This window comes from Mesoplodon bidens, assembly GCF_964165515.1.
Source record: "Mesoplodon bidens genome assembly, chromosome: 8".
In the NCBI taxonomy this organism is placed as follows: Eukaryota; Metazoa; Chordata; class Mammalia; order Artiodactyla; family Ziphiidae; genus Mesoplodon; species Mesoplodon bidens.
In genome coordinates this window covers 82,273,226-82,291,230 of record NC_138165.1, presented here as the reverse complement: position 1 = coordinate 82,291,230, position 18,005 = coordinate 82,273,226, and the positions used below count along the sequence as shown (strand labels likewise).

The following is an 18,005-nucleotide window of genomic DNA, read 5'->3' as shown; positions in this document are numbered from 1 at the left end:
GCCAGCAAGGACAGAAGGACCTCAGAACCAAAACAACCCCCATGACCTGAATTCTTCCAACAGAGCTTCCCAGGTAAGAGCTCAGCCTGGCTCAACCTTGTGAGAACCTAATCAGAGAAACCAGTTCAGTCTGCCCAGACTGCTGATCTACAAAACTGTGGGCTAATAACCTGGTCTTGTTTTAAGTAGTGAAGTTTGAGATAATTTGTTAGGCAGCAACTAGCCTTGGATTTTAAATCTACTTTTCTATATGGAATTGATGAGGTTAAAGTTTTAAAGTCTATCCTTTAACTTGCTGCGATTTCTTTAATTAAGCTAAGTTAAAAATAAATGTTAGTTTCTGAAAAAAAAATTAATTATAGTATTCAAAGACATTCCCCTCTATGAAGAAATTCAAAGATATTCCCCTCTTACTACACTATGGATCTGAGATTTGGAAAAGTGAGAAAAAGAGGGATGTGTCTTCTTAACTGAGCATGTCTTTTAAGAACTAGAAGCTTCAGAGTTTGAAACATACTACTTTTCAGAACTCTGCTTCCAAAATGGAGAGTACAGATCTTATGTTTCAACTTTTTAATCAAAAATTTTAAGCACATAGAAGAGTAAAATGAATGCTGATATAACCACTACCTGGATTGAACTTAACTAATGTTCTGCGATAGTTGCTTCATCCATGTGTTGGTGTGTATCATTCCTTTATTTCTGAACCAAAGTAAGTTGGAGACTACAGGTACTACACCATGCTTCTCCTAAGAACATTCTGGTCATAACCACAATATTATCATCACACAAAAAGTCAATGAAATTCCATTTTGTCTAGTGGCCCATTCATATTTTCAAATTTTCCCATTTGCCCTAAAGTATCTTTCATATATTTTATAACTTTTCTTTTATTATGACTATAACCTAATCAGAATCCAATCAAGTTTCACACATTGCATTTGGTTGTCTTTTTTGACTCTTTAAATCTACAATTGTTTCACTAGTTCTCCTGGGTTTTTCTTTTTCTTTTTTTTTTTTTTTTTTTTTTGCAAAGAACTCAGCTTTTTATTGAACGTGCTACTAAAGAGGTTTAGTCAAAAAGACCAAAGCCCATGTCGTCATCAGACTCTTCAGAATCTTCTTTCTTTGCTTCCACTTTCTTCTCCTTAGCTGGGGCAGCAGTGGTGGAGGGCGCAGGACCTCCTGCTGGTGTAGCACCAGCTGCTGGGGCAGGTCCCCCTGCCCCCATGTTTCAGATGAGGCTCCTGATGTTGACATTGGCCAAAGCCTTTGCAAACAAGCCTGGCCAGAAAGGTTCAACATTTACACCAGCTGCTTTAATGAGGGCATTGATCTTATCCTCCGTGACCGTCACCTCATCGTCGTGCAGGATGAGGGCCGAGTAGATGCAGGCGAGCTCCGAGACGGAGGCCATGGTGCGGGCGAGGGCTAGGCAGTGCCTGCCGGGCGCGGTGCTAGTCGCCGGATGAAGTGAGGGCCTCACCCCAACGCGGCCTTAGCTTCCTCGGAAGGACCGAGCACCTTAGCGGAAGCTGAGGAAAAGGATCTCCTGGGTTTTTCTGATGTAAGTCTTTGAAGAGTCCAGTCCAACTGTCTTGTACAATGTCCTATATTTAGAATTCGGGCAAATTATTTACTTATGTCAATGAATGTGTTCCTCTACCCCTCATATTTCCTGTAAATTGGAAATTAGATTTAGAGTTTAGCTTGGTTTAGATTCCATTTAAGTACTGTGGGCAAGAACATTTCATTGAGGTGCACATCAAGAAGCTCAGGTTACCTACTGCTGGTGATACATATTTTGATGACAAGCATGGGTGCCACAGGAAAGGCACATTTTAGCCAATAAAAGCAGTCAACAGTTTGCAGAGCAATCTTTGTAAATGTCTTGTTTTCCTACAACCTCTCCAAATGGTTTTTAGCAGCATCGATGACTCTTGATTGAATTAATTGCTACTTTTGGATTTTCAAAATAATCTTATAAACGCTGTTAATTCCTCCTAAATGTGTAGTTGGCAGACTACTGTCTTTCTGTTTTTTCTTTTGGGGGTTATGTTTTCATTTTGTTCAATCCTCTCCTTTTTTATTTTCAAGCACAACTACATTCTTACTTTTGAACAGCTTTATTGAGGAATAATATACATACAATTCACCCATTTCAATGGTAAAGCTTGAGTTTGGACAAATGTATATAGTTGTGCAAACATCACCACAGTCAAGATATAGAACATGCCTACCGAACAGTTCCCTCCTATTCCTTTGCAGTTAATTCCCTCACTTCACCCCCCAGAAGCCACTGATCTAATTTGCATGATTATAGTTTTGCCCTTTTAGAATTTCATTTAATGGAATCATATTACAGTATATAGTCTTTGGTGTCTGGCTTCTTTCACTTTGCAAAATGCTTTTTAGATTCACCCATTCTTCTGCGTGTAAAAAAGAGTTGCTCCATTTTATTGAGTAGAATTTCATTGTATAAATATAGCACAATTTGTTCATCTATTTACCAAGTGATGGACAGTAGGGTTGTTTCTAGTCTGGGGCTATTATGAGTATAGTTGCTATGAACATTCACATACAAGTATTTGTGTGAACATGTGTTTTATTTCTTTCCGGTAGATACTTAAGAATGGAATGGCTGAGCAAGCATAGGTTTAACCTAAAATGTCAGACTGTTTTCCAAAATGATTGTACCATTTTCTGAATTATCACCAGCAATGTGTGAGAGTTCCAGTTGTTCTGCACCTTTACCAATACTTTCTATTTTCACTTTTTAAATTTTAGCTGTTTTAATGAGTATAGGGGTATCACTGTAGTTTTTTTTTTGTTTTGTTTTTTTGTTTTTTTTGCAGTACGCGGGCCTCTCACTGTTGTGGCATCTCCGTGCGGAGCACAGGCTCCGGACGCACAGGCTCAGCGGCCATGATCACGGGCCCGGCAGCTCCACGGCATGTGGGATCTTCCCGGACCGGGGCACGAACCCATGTCCCCTGCATCGGCAGGCGGACTCCCAACCACTGCGCCACCAGGGAAGCCCTCACTGTAGTTTTTAATTTGCAATTCTCTAATGGTTAGAGACTTGGTACACCTTTTGATGTGCTTACTGGCTATCTTTATATCTTCTTTCCTGATGTGTCTGTTCAGGTACTTTGCTCATTTTTTAATTAGGATGAATTTTTATATAAAATAAGAGTTATGTGTATATGCCAGATAGTAAGTCCAATTTATCATTTTTTTCTTTTATGGTAAGAAATATTTGTCTAACCTAAAATTGAAAAAAATTTCTCCAATGTTTTCTAGAAATTTCATAAATCTATGATCCATTTAAAATAAATTTTTGTACACTGATAGAGTTGTTTTTGTATTTGCATATAAATATCCAATTTTACTAGCACCGTTTACTAGCCAGACTATCCTCTCCCCAACTTAATTGCCTGAGAGGTGGAGGCATTTATAAAAAATTAGTAGACATAAAGAAGGTCTCTTTCTGAGTTCTATTCACTGATCTATTTTTCTATCCTAATGTCATTATCACACTGTTTTTACATAAGTAGCTTAAGAAAATCTTGAAATCAGGTACTGTAAGTTCTCTTCAATTTTTCCCAAAATTGTTCTCACTATTCTAGCTTCTTTATATTTCCATTTAAATTTCAGAATTGGCTTATCAATTCCTACCAAAAAAAAAAAAAAAAGCTTGCTGAGTTTTGTTGGTGTCGCACTAAATCTATATATGATCAATTTGAGGAAAATTATCAATTTAATAACAGTCTGATCCATAAAAACGTTCTCTTCATTTAAATCAGTCTTTTTTCTCTCAGCAATGTTGTGTAGTTTACAACGTACAGATCTTGCACATATTTTGTCATAATTATTCCTAAGTATTTCATTTTATGTCATTTGTAGTGCTATTATTGTATATCACTATGTTTAATGCTACCTTCTCAATTTTTAAAATTCAGTGTTACAATATATTATAGACTTCATTTTTTTTTTTTTTTTTTTTTTTGCTGTACGTGGGCCTCTCACTGTTGTGGCCTTCCCGTTGCGGAGCACAGGCTCCGGACGCGCAGGCCCAGCGGCCATGGCTCACAGGCCCAGCCGCTCTGCGGCATGTGGGACCCTCCCAGACCGGGGCACGAACCAGCGTCCCCTGCATCGGCAGGCGGACCCTCAACCACTGCGCCACCAGGGAAGCCCTATGGACTTCATTTTTGATGCTCAAAATTCCAAAATTCTACCACTGAAGTCCTGTCCAGCTGGCTTCTGATTCCTTTTGAGGTGACTTCATTAGACTGAGTGTCTTTTAGGTTAGGTAAGTAAGATTTTCCAAGCTCACCTTGTATCTTCTCTGTGTGAATTCCTTTAACACATCTAATGAACTTAACACTAAAAAAAATTATTGTGAAAGACACCATAATGGCAAGCACCCTGCTAGGAATGGGATAGAAACTTGAGAGGCTCATAGTTAGGGTGCTGTGTGTGCCCTCATTGTAAAGTTGAGCCAAAGAGGCAGAAATTAGGTAGTCCTATATTGAAAAATCTTTGTATTAAATCAGGCATTTTTCTCCAATAGTCTACTGCCACAATAAACCTACTCAGGTTTGTAAAGGTGAACATCTAAATGCTAATACCTACCTAGTCCAAATATCCATAGTTAAGTTAGATATATCACTAGAATTGGATACAAAGGCGAGTTTTACTAATTAACGTGTTTTCAGGCTTCTAGTAACTGCTTAAATTTGGAAGTCTCCAAAGGAGGGGGGAAGCAAGAAATCCTTATTTTCTTCTTCTGTGAATGTTAGACTAAGAGCAAGGTAATAAATTAACGGTCTTCTATCAGTGGTTTCTTACCCAGCACCAGAATATTGGGGCACTGAGGATGTCCAGAGAAAACCATGGCCAGAGGAAGACTGTGCCGTTTCCTCTTCCTACCCCCTCCCACGCAATGTGTCTAAGAAACAAGGTCAGGTTTCTGAAATCCAGTCCATCGCCTTTGCACAACTGCTTATGTGTGGCAATGGGTTGATGAACGGGCAATAAGAAAGGTAGTGTTGGGCTTCCCAGGTGGCGCAGTGGTTGAGAGTCCACCTGCTGATGCAGGGGACACGGGTTCGTGCCCCGGTCTGGGAAGATCCCACATGCCGCGGAGCGGCTGGGCCTGTGAGCCGTGGCCACTGAGCCTGCATGTCCGGAGCCTGTGCTCCGCAACAGGAGAGGCCACAACAGTGACTGGCCTGCGTACCGCGAAAAAAAAAGGTAGTGTTTTCCTGGCTTTTTACCAAGTTATACATTGGCAGACCTGACAACTTTTTAATTTTGAAAACCATACCAAAAAAACATACAATTATTTTTTTCATCAAAAAAGGATGGTAAGGGTAAATTAGGAGGCTTAGAGGAAACAAACTACCTCACAGCAAGTGAGCTCAAAAGGAGAGCTTGATGGTTCAACCTACTCTTCCAGTATGAAAAAGGGAAGGTAAATAACCTTGGGGAACTGTAAAGGGTGTCAAGAGTTCAGTCAACTCCCCTGAGTTCTGCTCTAACCCAATCTGGTCAGAACAGGTTCTAACCAGATTGCACTTATCTAAGAACTTAAAAATGACTATAACTCAGCTAGACCACACGTAATCGTATATTTAACATAAATTTAAATCATTTAATTTTATGCATCTTTTAACTCAAAGAGCTCCCAGTTTTACTTGGTTAAATTTTTCCTTCACATTTCTCATGACTATATCCCGGACTCCAACATTTCAAAGGTGATCCTACTGATGAACAATTTAGAGAGTTCTGCCTAGTACAGCTCTCTGCTGAACTCATCCAGGGGAAAGTCACCTCTTTCACTGGCATTCTGTGACAACAAATAAACTGCTAAGTGGGTCTAGATTGCTTTTACATAATCTAAGCCCAATTTGGGGGGAAATATTAAAACCTAATAATTTATAAACCTTCTATCACGAATTCATAATTCATACAAGGAATGTTCTTTTGTTAGTAAAATGTAATATAACTTTGTTTCGATTTTAATCACAGACAATGGCAGACAATAAAGGAACACAAGTTATTACAAGACCAACAGCCAATAAATCTTCAGATTGGTCTTAAAATAGATAAACTGAGGAAGTGGTGATAAAGCACTGTAATCCAATTTTCAGAATCCACAATAAAGTAAGAGTTCTAAGGCATAATAGCCACCATTCACTGCCTCGATGGGTGAGAACCAGAGCATCAATTGTTTATTTTTATTACGCTACAAACAACAGCAAAAAATGGCAAAAACAGGGGCTTCCCTGGTGGCACAGTGGTTGAGAGTCCGCCTGCCGATGCAGGGGACACGGGTTTGTGCCCCGGTCCGGGAAGATCCCACATGCCGCTGAGTCTGTGCGTCCGGAGCCTGTGCTCCACAACGCGAGAGGTCACAACAGTGAGAGGCCTGTGTACCGCAAAAAAAAAAAAAAAAAAAAAGAGGCAAAAACAAAACTAGGAACAGTTTTCCACCACTAAGGAGGGAGATATGGTCAAGGCTTACAAAGCACCATATTTGTAATCAACCACCGCCCTCCAAAATATCTAAGAGTGCATCAAACTAACTTCTCTGCCTCCTCCTACACTTTTAATCTTAGAATTCCATTTCTCTTTTCAATCTGTTGCCACTGAAATCTGAGCAAAGATTGATTTTGGTCAAACACATTCTATGCTAAAAAAGTCTATAAATCCCAAAGAAAGAAAAATCATGGCAGAGAGAATTTGCCATCCTCTGTAGCACCAGATGGCACAGATAAAGGGATGTTGTGCACTCCAGCTCAGCAAAGAGGTAGTTTTATCACTGTCATTTATACATGCCCCAAAGGTGCGCAATCCAAACTAATATGGAAATTCTTCAATGACAGCTGAGACTGAAATGTTCCATCTGTGTTTAATACAGAGATTACATCCTTTATTCTCCAATGAGAGCCTTTCAGAATATCACTATGCAGTTTTTTTCTTCTGAAAGACAACAGCCTTCTCACTATTTTTTCCCCTACATCTGTTTGCGAGATTGCTTTTAGGAGGATGGGCGTAAGTTTAAGAAAGCCAAGTATTCTTCCGTCTGCAGTTTTAACATCAATTTGAGCATGTAAAAAACTACATACTCATTTTGCTATATATGACAAAATGCTATGGTACAGAAAACTTGCTTACAAAGCAGCAAAACCACGCTATAGAAATTAACCATTTAAAACCCAAGGCATAGCCATCATTTATAAGATATAGACATGAATATACATCTTAATATATATACATATACCGGTGTGTGTGTGTGTGTATGTGTGTATTAAACAGCCTGTAACTTGAGGGAAATGACAAGAATAATGATTCATATAAAAAGGAAAAAACAAAAGGAGGAGGAATCAATGATCACTATAGTCAGAACGATATAAATACTAATCTGGTCTTTCAATTTATTTACTCATTTGGAGTGGAAAATAATGCAACGCAAAAATAAAAAATGAATGGTTAACCAAAGGGGTTAAATTGTCTAAAGCAAGTATGTAACAAAGAAAGCAGGTCATTGCTGGATTATAAAAATAATAAGTCATGTAACAGCAACTTTTAAACATGAGACCAAAGCATTTACCAAATGCCTAAATAGTGCTTTGCTGCATGATAAGATGATGCCCCTTTCATCCTCTGGAGGCTCATAATTTAATCGTACCTGAAGAAGATAATTTAAGAAACAAAGTTGTAATATATATGTTATTGATATATTAACACTGTGAGACATAGGAGATGTCTGCTAGGTATCACATTTCAAGATTATGCCATAAAAATCACATCTTAAGCATCTGTGAGATGGACAGTCATTTGTAGGTTTATTGCAACAAGAGTTTCAGCTTTATGGAAACAAGAGCCTGGGGGATGAGCCAGTTAGTGCCTCCAGAAGCATAATTTGCCTCTTCTCACGAGGAGGTAGGCAAGAATCCAAGGAACATGGTGAGAGTTTACAAATCTCTAAGTTCTTTTTCCTGCAAGAGCTGGTTCTGAAAGAAAATCGGGATCAATGTGGAAAAAACCTGGCAACCTAGGAGCCAAGTGCTCAGTGTTTATATTTCAATGATCCATGAAAACTGGCAAACAGCAGTCACAAATACACAGTTGCACGGCTACCTAAGACCCAATTAAAACTTTCAGCCTAATGGATTATTTTGCACCATTACCAGCAAATGTTCGTCGAAGGCTTTGTGTCAGGCCTCACTTGGGGACTACATGCAATGAGGCCCTCACCCCATACCCACCAAGACTCTTTACTTAACACATTCTAAATCCCAGATCCTATATTCAGCCTGTCAACCTGTCCTGAAATAGCAGAGAATGAATATCTTTCTTCCTCTTTAAGAGTAAGGGCAGCTGGGCTTCCCTGGTGGTGCAGTGGTTAAGAATCCGCCTGCCAAGGCAGGAGACACAAGTTCAAGCCCTGGTCCGGGAAGATCCCACATGCTGCGGAGCAACTAAGCCCGCGAGCCACAACTACTGAAGCCCGAGTGCCTAGAGCCCGTGCTCCGCAGCAAGAGAAGCCACCACAATGAGAAGCCCGCGTACCTCAATGAAGAATAGCCCCTGCTCTCCGCAACTAGAGAAAGCTCCTGCACAGTAATGAAGACCCAACGCAGCCAAAAATAAATAATTTTTTTTAAGAAAGAGTAAGGGCAGCTGCCACCCACCACATTCTAGAACCTGTTCTAACTACTGAGAGACTTTGTTTTCACAACCAGCCCTTCTTTTCCCAACAACTTCTCTATCATTATCTTTAAAAGTTCCTTTCTTTCTGCCTTTGTTATCCAGTAGTCTTAAATTAAAAGGGAAGATGACTCATAAAGCAGAAAGCTTACAGGAGCGGATTAAGATAACCTCCATTCAAATCCCAACTCAGGTGCTCTCTACTTTGTTGGGCTATGCAACTCACTTTGAAATTATTTTCTCATCTATAAAAAGGGAATAACAATAACAATTTTACTATCACACCTAATAGGATTTTCAGGAGGAGAAGAGGAAAAGATGCAAGTGAACATGCTTTGCAAGTTTTAGAATATAAACATGTACTATGCAATAAATCCTTTATAAGACCAAGCTCATTCCAACCAATACTCAACTTCTCCTTTACATTTCACAGTTAAATTTCTTGATTAAGCTGCATGTAATTACTGCCTCAGCCTCAACACCTTTTACTCTTTGTAAAAGCAAACTCCTGCGACTTTCACTCCATTAATTGGCCTACTCCACACAAACAGTGTAGGTTTTCTCCTTGCGTCACTGCTCACATTCTGTCATCCTGAGGCCCTTGTCTTCCCCAACCTCTTTTGAATTTCCTTCCCCTTGATCATTGTAGTAGTAAATTGTGCTGCAGTCACTTATCTGAAAACTTTATGGAACTAGGTTGAGAAAACCACACATAAATGGATAAAGATATCCCACAGATAATTTGTATGTTTATTTGTTATGGTAAAATTACAGGAAAACCGTGACTGAAAATACTTGACCTTTGTTTAGAAACCAATCATCAATATGTAGTTTCCTACATAACTGAGTCAGGAATTCTGGATAATATTTTTAGTTTGTTGAGTCTAAAGTAGTCCTTAAAGGCTGGAAGTTCATTAAAAACCTAAGTCTAGGGGCTTCCCTGGTGGCGCAGTGGTTGAGAGTCCGCCTGCCGATGCAGGGGACACGGGTTCGTGCCCTGGTCCAGGAAGATCCCACATGCCGCGGAGCGGCTGGGCCCGTGAGCCATGGCCGCTGAGCCTGCGCATCCGGAGCCTGTGCTCCACAACGGGAGAGGCCACAACAGAGAGAGGCCCGCGTACTGCCAAAAAAAAAAAAACTAAGTCTAGGCCCTCAGTGAATGCTTAGGTGCAGCCATTCAAATGGAACAAACACACACATGCCAAAAAATAAAAACAAACCAATAAAAAGGGCAAGAAAAAATACTTAACACTAAGGGCCCATCGGCTCTGACAGTCTTCCATCCTGGCCTAATGATCTTCTCATTTGCCATGCAGTACTTCCTCTTACTCTAGTCCTTGCTGAACTTTCAAACTGTCAAGGCACCTCCGTGAATTATAAGGGCAGAAACCTGAATTGCAGAATGAGGAGGTGAAGTGAGATCATCATGTTCTTTAAACAATTCATTTAAGCAACTTGTCTAAGAAGGGAGAAAGGGGAAAGATTAGGACATTGCAGAGAAATGAATGCAAGGAGGAAATACGGGAGGTTGTTTGTTTTCTCTTCTTGGTTTTAACAGTGCAGAGCTGAGACAAGTCAGTACAGCAGAGGTTAAAGACAGGAGAGAGAAGGGGCCTATGAAGTTAAATTCTGGGGGTAGAAGGAAGGACATGAGATTGAAAGCGTAAGTGGAAGAATTAGCCTGGCTAGGAGAAGCAATTCTAAGTCTTGGGGGAAGAAAGTAATATTTTTAGACAATAAGATGAAAAACTGAGAAACTTTATTCAAGCCTCAAGCTCTGTTTTTTTCTATAAGGCAGCTTAGGAAGATCATCAGCTAAGAGCTGAGAGGCCAGGGATGGGGATGGAGCTTCATCAAGACAGGGAGGTTTCAGGGTTGCCACTGAAGGAACATAAAAGGAGCAAGCCAAATAAAAACACTCAGTTTGATGATTTTTCTCCAGGGGTGCTCAGCAGCCAAGGTGCTAAAACAGCAAAAGCAAGGATATCTCCATGATTTTAATTCCACAGTCCACAGGCCTTTGATTCCATTGCCCTAAAACACACTGCAACTCCTGGGCTGCCATCTTGAAAGAATGAGGGTGAACCAGCAGCTGAACTGGGAATACACTTTAAGTGATGCTATTAGGGGTGGCTCAGCATTTACTTTCAAGGTTAAATTCACATTAACATTGCATTACCATTCACAACACAAGGTGCCTTCTTTACCCGTCACCGTCCAACAGAAGCATGAGGATGAACATAATGATCTCTTCCCTTTTACTGAGAGAAGCTACCGCTGACAGTAAAGAACTTCCTGTGTATACAAGTACGGCAGAGCGACTGATGGGAGGCCTGTGGCCCTCACTGGACTCAATCTGTCTGTTAGTGACTGTTAACAGCACAGGCTGCCACTGCTGCATGTGGCTGCTTAGTCTCCTAGTCAGCATGACATTTTTCTTCCAACTGAGCTAGTCCACCTCTGATTTCTGCAGTGCCAACATGGTCTGTCAGCTACTGTCATTTCCCAGATGTCTATGGCTATGCGACATAGGTGGGGATCACGTCAGAATTGTCCTTGAAACACTCACTGTCACCTCCCACAAGTTACAGAGCTGACCACATGGGTAGTTCATTGGTTTTCTGGTGTTTTCTTTGACATTCTCATTGGGATGCCCTGATAAAGGATGGCAACAGTTTACTAAATATTGGATGAATAAATTCCAGAGCCTCAAACTCACTCCTGCTTTATACCTGACTGCTCAAATATATAAAGTTCGTAAAGTAGATTTCACAGACTCTAAACTATCATCCTGCAAATGGCCAGTGGTGGTTAAACTAAATGGCACCATTAGGGAAAAGAGGGTATTGATCGTAGTTCCAAGGTATTTTTTAATTTGTAAGGTGTCGCCAAAATTATGAATCCAAATGATTAGAAGGAAATAAAATGTGACAAATTAAACAGATTACAGCACATGAAATAAGTAAAATTACTATGTTCCTTTAGTCTTACTTTATATTAACCATAGTTTCTATGTTTATTAAAATGCGGGGGGGGGCTTCCCTGGTGGCGCAGTGGTTGAGAGTCTGCCTGTCGATGCAGGGGACACGGGTTCGTGCCCCGGTCCGGGAAGATCCTACATGCCACGGAGCGGCTGGGCCCGTGAGCCATGGCCGCTGAGCCTGCGCGTCCGGAGCCTGTGCTCCACAACGGGAGAGGCCACAACAGTGAGAGGCCCGCGTATCGCCAAAAAAAAAAAAAAAAATGGGAACATTAAAATACATTTTCAAGCATTTCATTCCAAATTCAAGGCACTTTCTCTCTTGTTTTCTTCCCAGGAAAGAAAAGATTACAACTTTTTGAAACACAATCCTGTATTCTTTAAGTAATATCCTTAGTTGTGTCTAACAAACTACTGCTTTATGTCCTACAACGAGTTCCCTCTCCCGTCTGATTAGGTGGAATTTTGAAATGGATTATTTAAATATCCACCGTTCACACAGAAGAGCAAAACCTCCAGGAAGCAAACCTAGATTTGTCTTTCTTCATATTCAATTTCCTCCTGTTCAATCCCTTGTTTTTAAATATGTTCTCCACTAGATCTCAGTGTAGAAACTCCCTATCACACTGTACTTATTCATGACACTACCCTACTTCCCAATTCCACTCCCTCTTGCCCTGCCTGGTGGCTCAGTCAAATTCTAATAATTATGATGAGACTGAATCAGTTTTAGCTGTCTGTAACTTCTTCTGTTATGCTCATCCACACCCACTGTATAGCACATATGGCCTATATTACTTCTTCAGGCACATAATCAGACTACCACATACAACTTGTCTCCACAATAAGATCATGAACTCCTTGAAAGCAAGGACAGTATTTTCCTATTAATTTGTATCTCCTACTACTCCACTTCCACATAGTTGCTCCATGAATAATTAATAAACCGAATATCAAAGGGCCACCTCTCCAAGTTATGCAGCATGCCTATTATTCAAACCAAGATGTTACAGATAATCAGAGGGAATTCCTGGAAGGGAATTTTTAACTATCCACTGATGAGAGAGGTCCACCAAAAACAGTGAAAAGCAAATTTATACTGAATAAGAAAGCAATAATTTAATAGTGATGGGATACCTGGAAGAATGACACAAATAATTAATTCTAAAGTGCCTTCTCACTATGAATACATTACTGAGTATTGCTCCATGTGGGGCATGAAATCCATAAAAGATTTCATTCTGAATCAATGATAAGACTGGGGGACATTCCATTTTTTAAACATTGTATCAATTATTTGCCAATAACTCCTAAGGAAAGGATAGGCTGAAATGCAAAAAAGATAAGCTAAAAATTAAAACTTTGATTAGCAACAATACATGAAAAAAATAATCACCTATCAAACTTTCCTTAATGAAAGTAGCTATAACTAACTGCTCTTTTAAGATGAATGGAGACAAAGTATAATGAAAAGTGCTTTGGAATGTCCAAGGTAATATTCAAGGCTTCCAGTATAAGCAGTACCTAAGGGGTTCCTGACCAAGAAGACCAGTTTTAAGCAAAGGCACTGGCCATAAGGTTAGTAACTGTAAGAATAACAATTTTCATATTCTTGTTTTGTGCCCAGAATGTTATATACAAGAACTCAAAATCAGCAAACTTATTACTTGCATAGGAAAAAAAAATCACTGTTTCTTGCCAGAAGAAATTTGGAATTTATTCTCAGGTCATATAAGTAATTAGGTTAGACCAACATGTCAGTCACGATATGCTAGTCTCCCTTAAAAGACTTACCTGGTCAACCTTCAATTTACTTCCATCATGCCCACTTTCTCCTACAAATTATCATGACCTTTATCATTCTACCATCCTGCCCCAACCCTGGATTCTAAACTCCCTTCTAGTAAGTGATTTATCACACTGCCCTCTTTGCCCATTGCTGATTTCTAGCCCATTAGCAACTATAAGAATGACAATACTACTTTTGATTTCCCTTGAAAGAAGAAAGTGGCTTTAAGCCAACATGGAACAGAGGAACTCCCATCAGCACATGTAGTAAACTGTTAAAAAATTGTTTATTGTCTCCTGACTGGTGTAGAGAATAATGAAAAATCCAATAAACCAAATGACAAAAATCTTCCTTTTTGTCCTTTGACAAACCTGAAAGAATACAGATGAATGTCTTTGGTTTACTGGGAAACATAATCAAGCTACATTTTTTTTTCACAAATTACAAAATATACGTATTATGCCTAAAAAAACGGTCAACTAATTCAGAGCAATTTCTGAATTCTCATTTTTTAATACATTTCTTAATAAACATAAAATGAACTAAATCATTAACAGTGACTCAGTCACTTTAAAACCAGTCTACTTTGTTAAAAATATACTCAAACAGGATCTAAAAGTTTGTGTTGGGGTGAAAAGATGATATTATAACATCTCAGTTAATTCTTTCAAAAAACGAATACAGTGATCCAGGAAATATTTTTTTCCTATTCAGAAGTGGCCAAATGGTTATATAGGAAAAATCAACTAATCATTTCCAGAGATAGGTAAAGTGTTAAAATAGTGACACTCAAAAACTGTACTTCAATTGTTAAATTTTGATGAAACAATTGCCTTTACTATGCTAATTCTTGACTGTTCTCCTTGACCTATCATTTTCAGGCAAACAAGATAGCAGGAGGCAGAGGGTGAGAGTGGGATGCAGACACCACAGCCTCTGTTCCTCTTCCAGTCAGCAAGGTGGCAGCAGGACAGCATCCTGTTCATATTTGGAAGATGTCTCTCCAGAGCTCCACACAAGGAATGCACTGTAAACATGGTCATCTGAAAACTTCAAGCACTCACAAAAGTGTTGGTATTTCCCCATCTGATTAACAAGGACCAAAACCAATACTATCTGGAATCAATAAAAGTTAACAATTAGAATACCTGTCCAACCTCTGAGAGCATCTATCAGCCCACAAGCCTCATCTCTCTGCTCACTAGTCAAGCACTTTAGAGACAAGATCTTAATAGTGCTGCCTTCAACAAAAGGAGTACATTGAGCATTGGGCACAGTAACCAAATATGTTTGTTCTGAGATGCATCTGAGGGTTCTGGTTTTAATTTAAATTACATGAAGTGGGCCAATCTAATTCACTAGCACTGTCATCCAAGAAGCTGTCATCGCCAAAGCACTGAACAACCAGGTATTACCAGATAAAATCATCCTAAAATATGAGTTAGACATTTTTAGAAATATATTTTTTGTCATTATGAAGTCGTAACAAATTCCATTTCATAGAACATCTTGACCAACTAATTTCTACCAAGTAATTAACTCAGTCTTTAAGGTCCAATATTTGTCAATGGATAACAAGTTTATTTAAATCTACCTAGTTTATAAAAATTGATAAAAGAATAATGTCAGAAATATTTCTTGTTTGTGATTTCCCACTGATATTAATGTAATTAAAATCAGTAGATGTCTTGGCAATGGAAACACTAATGATTATCTAACAAAGGTATCATTTATTCATTTAGTGCTTTGTGCCAGACACAGTGCAAAGTGCTAAAAATATCAGTACAGTCCCATAGTTTACAAAGTGCCTCTACATACAGAGGTAGCTCTTAATGAACTGGAGACAAAGTGGAGGGTCACAAATATCACAAATCCCTGTTAAAATAAAAGCAGCCAAAATCTGTAAGCTTATTTCACAGCTAGAGTTCTACAAGCATCATTTAAAAAAATGTAAAATGAATTCGAGTATAATAGCTTAAGAATACCAAAGTATCACAGTGCTACTAAAATGGCCAAAAGGCTACTGTCTGTTAAAATACCTTTTACTATTGTCATTTTTCTTCTTTATATATTTTTAAATGTTAGAACAAATTCTGAGGAACATTACTTTGTCACTGAGAAAAATGTTCTTTGTCTTCTAAATATTATACCATAAAACTGAGGTCAGAATTTGTAAGTAAGTGACTCTTGATCCATATTCAATTTAAAGACATGTTAAATTTGGCTGACATTTCAATAAAGGTCTAGCTTCCTATTTGGATCTGTAAAAACCTGTCCACTTTCCTGGACTAGCCAACAACTGGTAGTACTGCCCCTTTAAGGCAGCCCTTCTACTCTAGGGAAGGCCTGGCCATTTTCACCTGCTTGACTCTTACAGGCTCCAGCCTGTGTCTCCTGGAGGTACTCAGTATAGCCCCACCCAATTTACTTATGTAAATTAGCCTCACACTCCATTCTCTGTCTTCTTTCCTCTACCAATTGACTGAAAATCGTTATCATCATTGAGTGTCTCAAACTCTAATTCAACTAATCATCTCCTAGTATGTACCTTCTTTTCAGTAATAAAACCAGCCAGGTTTTAGCTGCACCCTTGCCTGATAGTCTGCAGCTACAGACTATCTTTCCTAGACTCCCCTACAGCCAGGTGAGGTCTTATAACTAAGTTCCGACCACAGATTCAAATTCAGGTCTGCGGTTGGTATTAATTCTCAGAGATTAAATTATCAACTGCAATAGGGCCAGGCCCAGGAGCCTTTTTTTTTTTTTTTTAAGCTCCCCAGATGAATCTAATGTATAGACAGGGTTAAGAACTCCTGGTAAAGCATGGTAGAGTGATGAGAAAGACATCTAAGAGTAGAGATGCTTGGTTTCTACTCCCAAAATCACTTTCAACCCAGACTTAGATATGAGAGAAAAATAAAGCTTCTATCTTGTTTAAGCCACTGTCATATGGTCTCTGTCAAAGCAGAACTCATAACCTAACAAATACCACAGGCAGCACTGATACCCCACCTGGTCAGCTCGGAATCATACGGATGCTAGCTCAAATTCTTACACCTATTATCTGCTGACAGAACCAGCCCTGCACTGTCTGATCAAGATCCCTTGACACATATTTTTAAGTTAAGTTTTTCCCTTTTGCTTTTACCTTCTGCTCCAAGAACTCACTGAAAATACACAAGATATCAAATCATTCTTTTTCTTTTTGCAAGCATGAACTGTCTGATTCCTTTCCCATATGATACTGCAAGTTGTTTAATGGTATCTTTTTCCAACTTATTGATAATTTCAACTGTTGTTTGAATGTTAAGCAATATGCAGTTTTTGCCTTAATTCCAATACTTTAGTTTGAGTTATTTTAGCACATTTAAATTTTAAAAGGCCCAACACCAACCTACCACTCAGATTTGGGCAGACCACAGAAAAAAACAAAACAAAAAGAATTATGGCCACAACTATGCAAGTTACACTAATTTCCTACTGGCCAGAGCAGCAGGAAATCCCACATGGCAAGGAACCCAACGTGGCCTCTATTTGTTACCATATGAGTACAAATAAGAGATGTCATCTAATATATGGGTATTTTTGTTGGCTCACAGTAATTTAAGATTCTAAGAAAAGTCTATTATCACTTTTCTATAATTAATCCAAACACCAATTAATCTACAGCTAAATAACAGTTAACTGTATTTTCATTTGACCTTTATAAAAATCCTGTAAAGACAGCATTGTTACATGCCTCTAGCAGATACTGACAAAGAAACTTTTTAAAAGGAAGTAATTTCAACAGGAAAATACTTAAAAAATTTTATTTCAACAGCAAAAAGCAGAGAAGTAGGATATGAATGAACAAATTTTCCCTGGGATTTATTCACAATAGAATAATATTTAAATAGCTTGTGTTACCTGTTCTTATATATTCACAGCAAAGTTTCAGGTAGTTATTTCTTCAATTTAACTTACTTTGTATGAAGAGATGAAATATGTACCTAATTTAGAAGTACATTAAAAATGACTATACAGATCATTCTGAAATTTATAGTTATAAAAAAGACAACTATATAAGTAATAATACTTCTGGTTTCTCTAATTTTAATGTAATTTAAAATTTTTAAATTTTTAATGGAAAAAGAAAAGTTTGAAATTATGCAAGAACTGTGTGAAAAGGCAAAACAAAATAACCAGAAGTTTACATGTAGTTTAAAACGTGCATGTTTTCATTAAAATTACAGGTTTTTAAGTAAAAACACATTATTTCACATAGCATTACAGTGAATTAAATTAACAGTTAATTTACACTTTAAAGCTACCTACTATTAAAATGATCAAAGAGTTTCACCACTCATATTTTCTGTCTATTAAAATATCAGCCATAATTTCAAAAATAAAGAGACAAGCATTTGAAGTCACTTGGCCCTAATTCCTCAACTCTTTGCTAATCCACTAGGCTTTGAAAATATACCTCAGTCTACCAATATTCCATGTTAGCCTGTTTGCCATGAAATAATTACTCCA

General features: G+C 38.5%; 1 protein-coding gene and 1 pseudogene across 3 annotated transcripts in view; both read right to left on the bottom strand.

The window, feature by feature from the left end:
• Nucleotides 1-18,005, bottom strand: part of PARD3B (par-3 family cell polarity regulator beta) — a 1,049,764-nt gene that overhangs the window by 860,581 nt on the left and 171,178 nt on the right. The window lies entirely within an intron of this gene.
• On the bottom strand, nt 814-1,486 carry LOC308621594 (large ribosomal subunit protein P1-like; annotated as a pseudogene). Its single transcript has one exon. The product of its transcript is annotated as a large ribosomal subunit protein P1-like (transcript).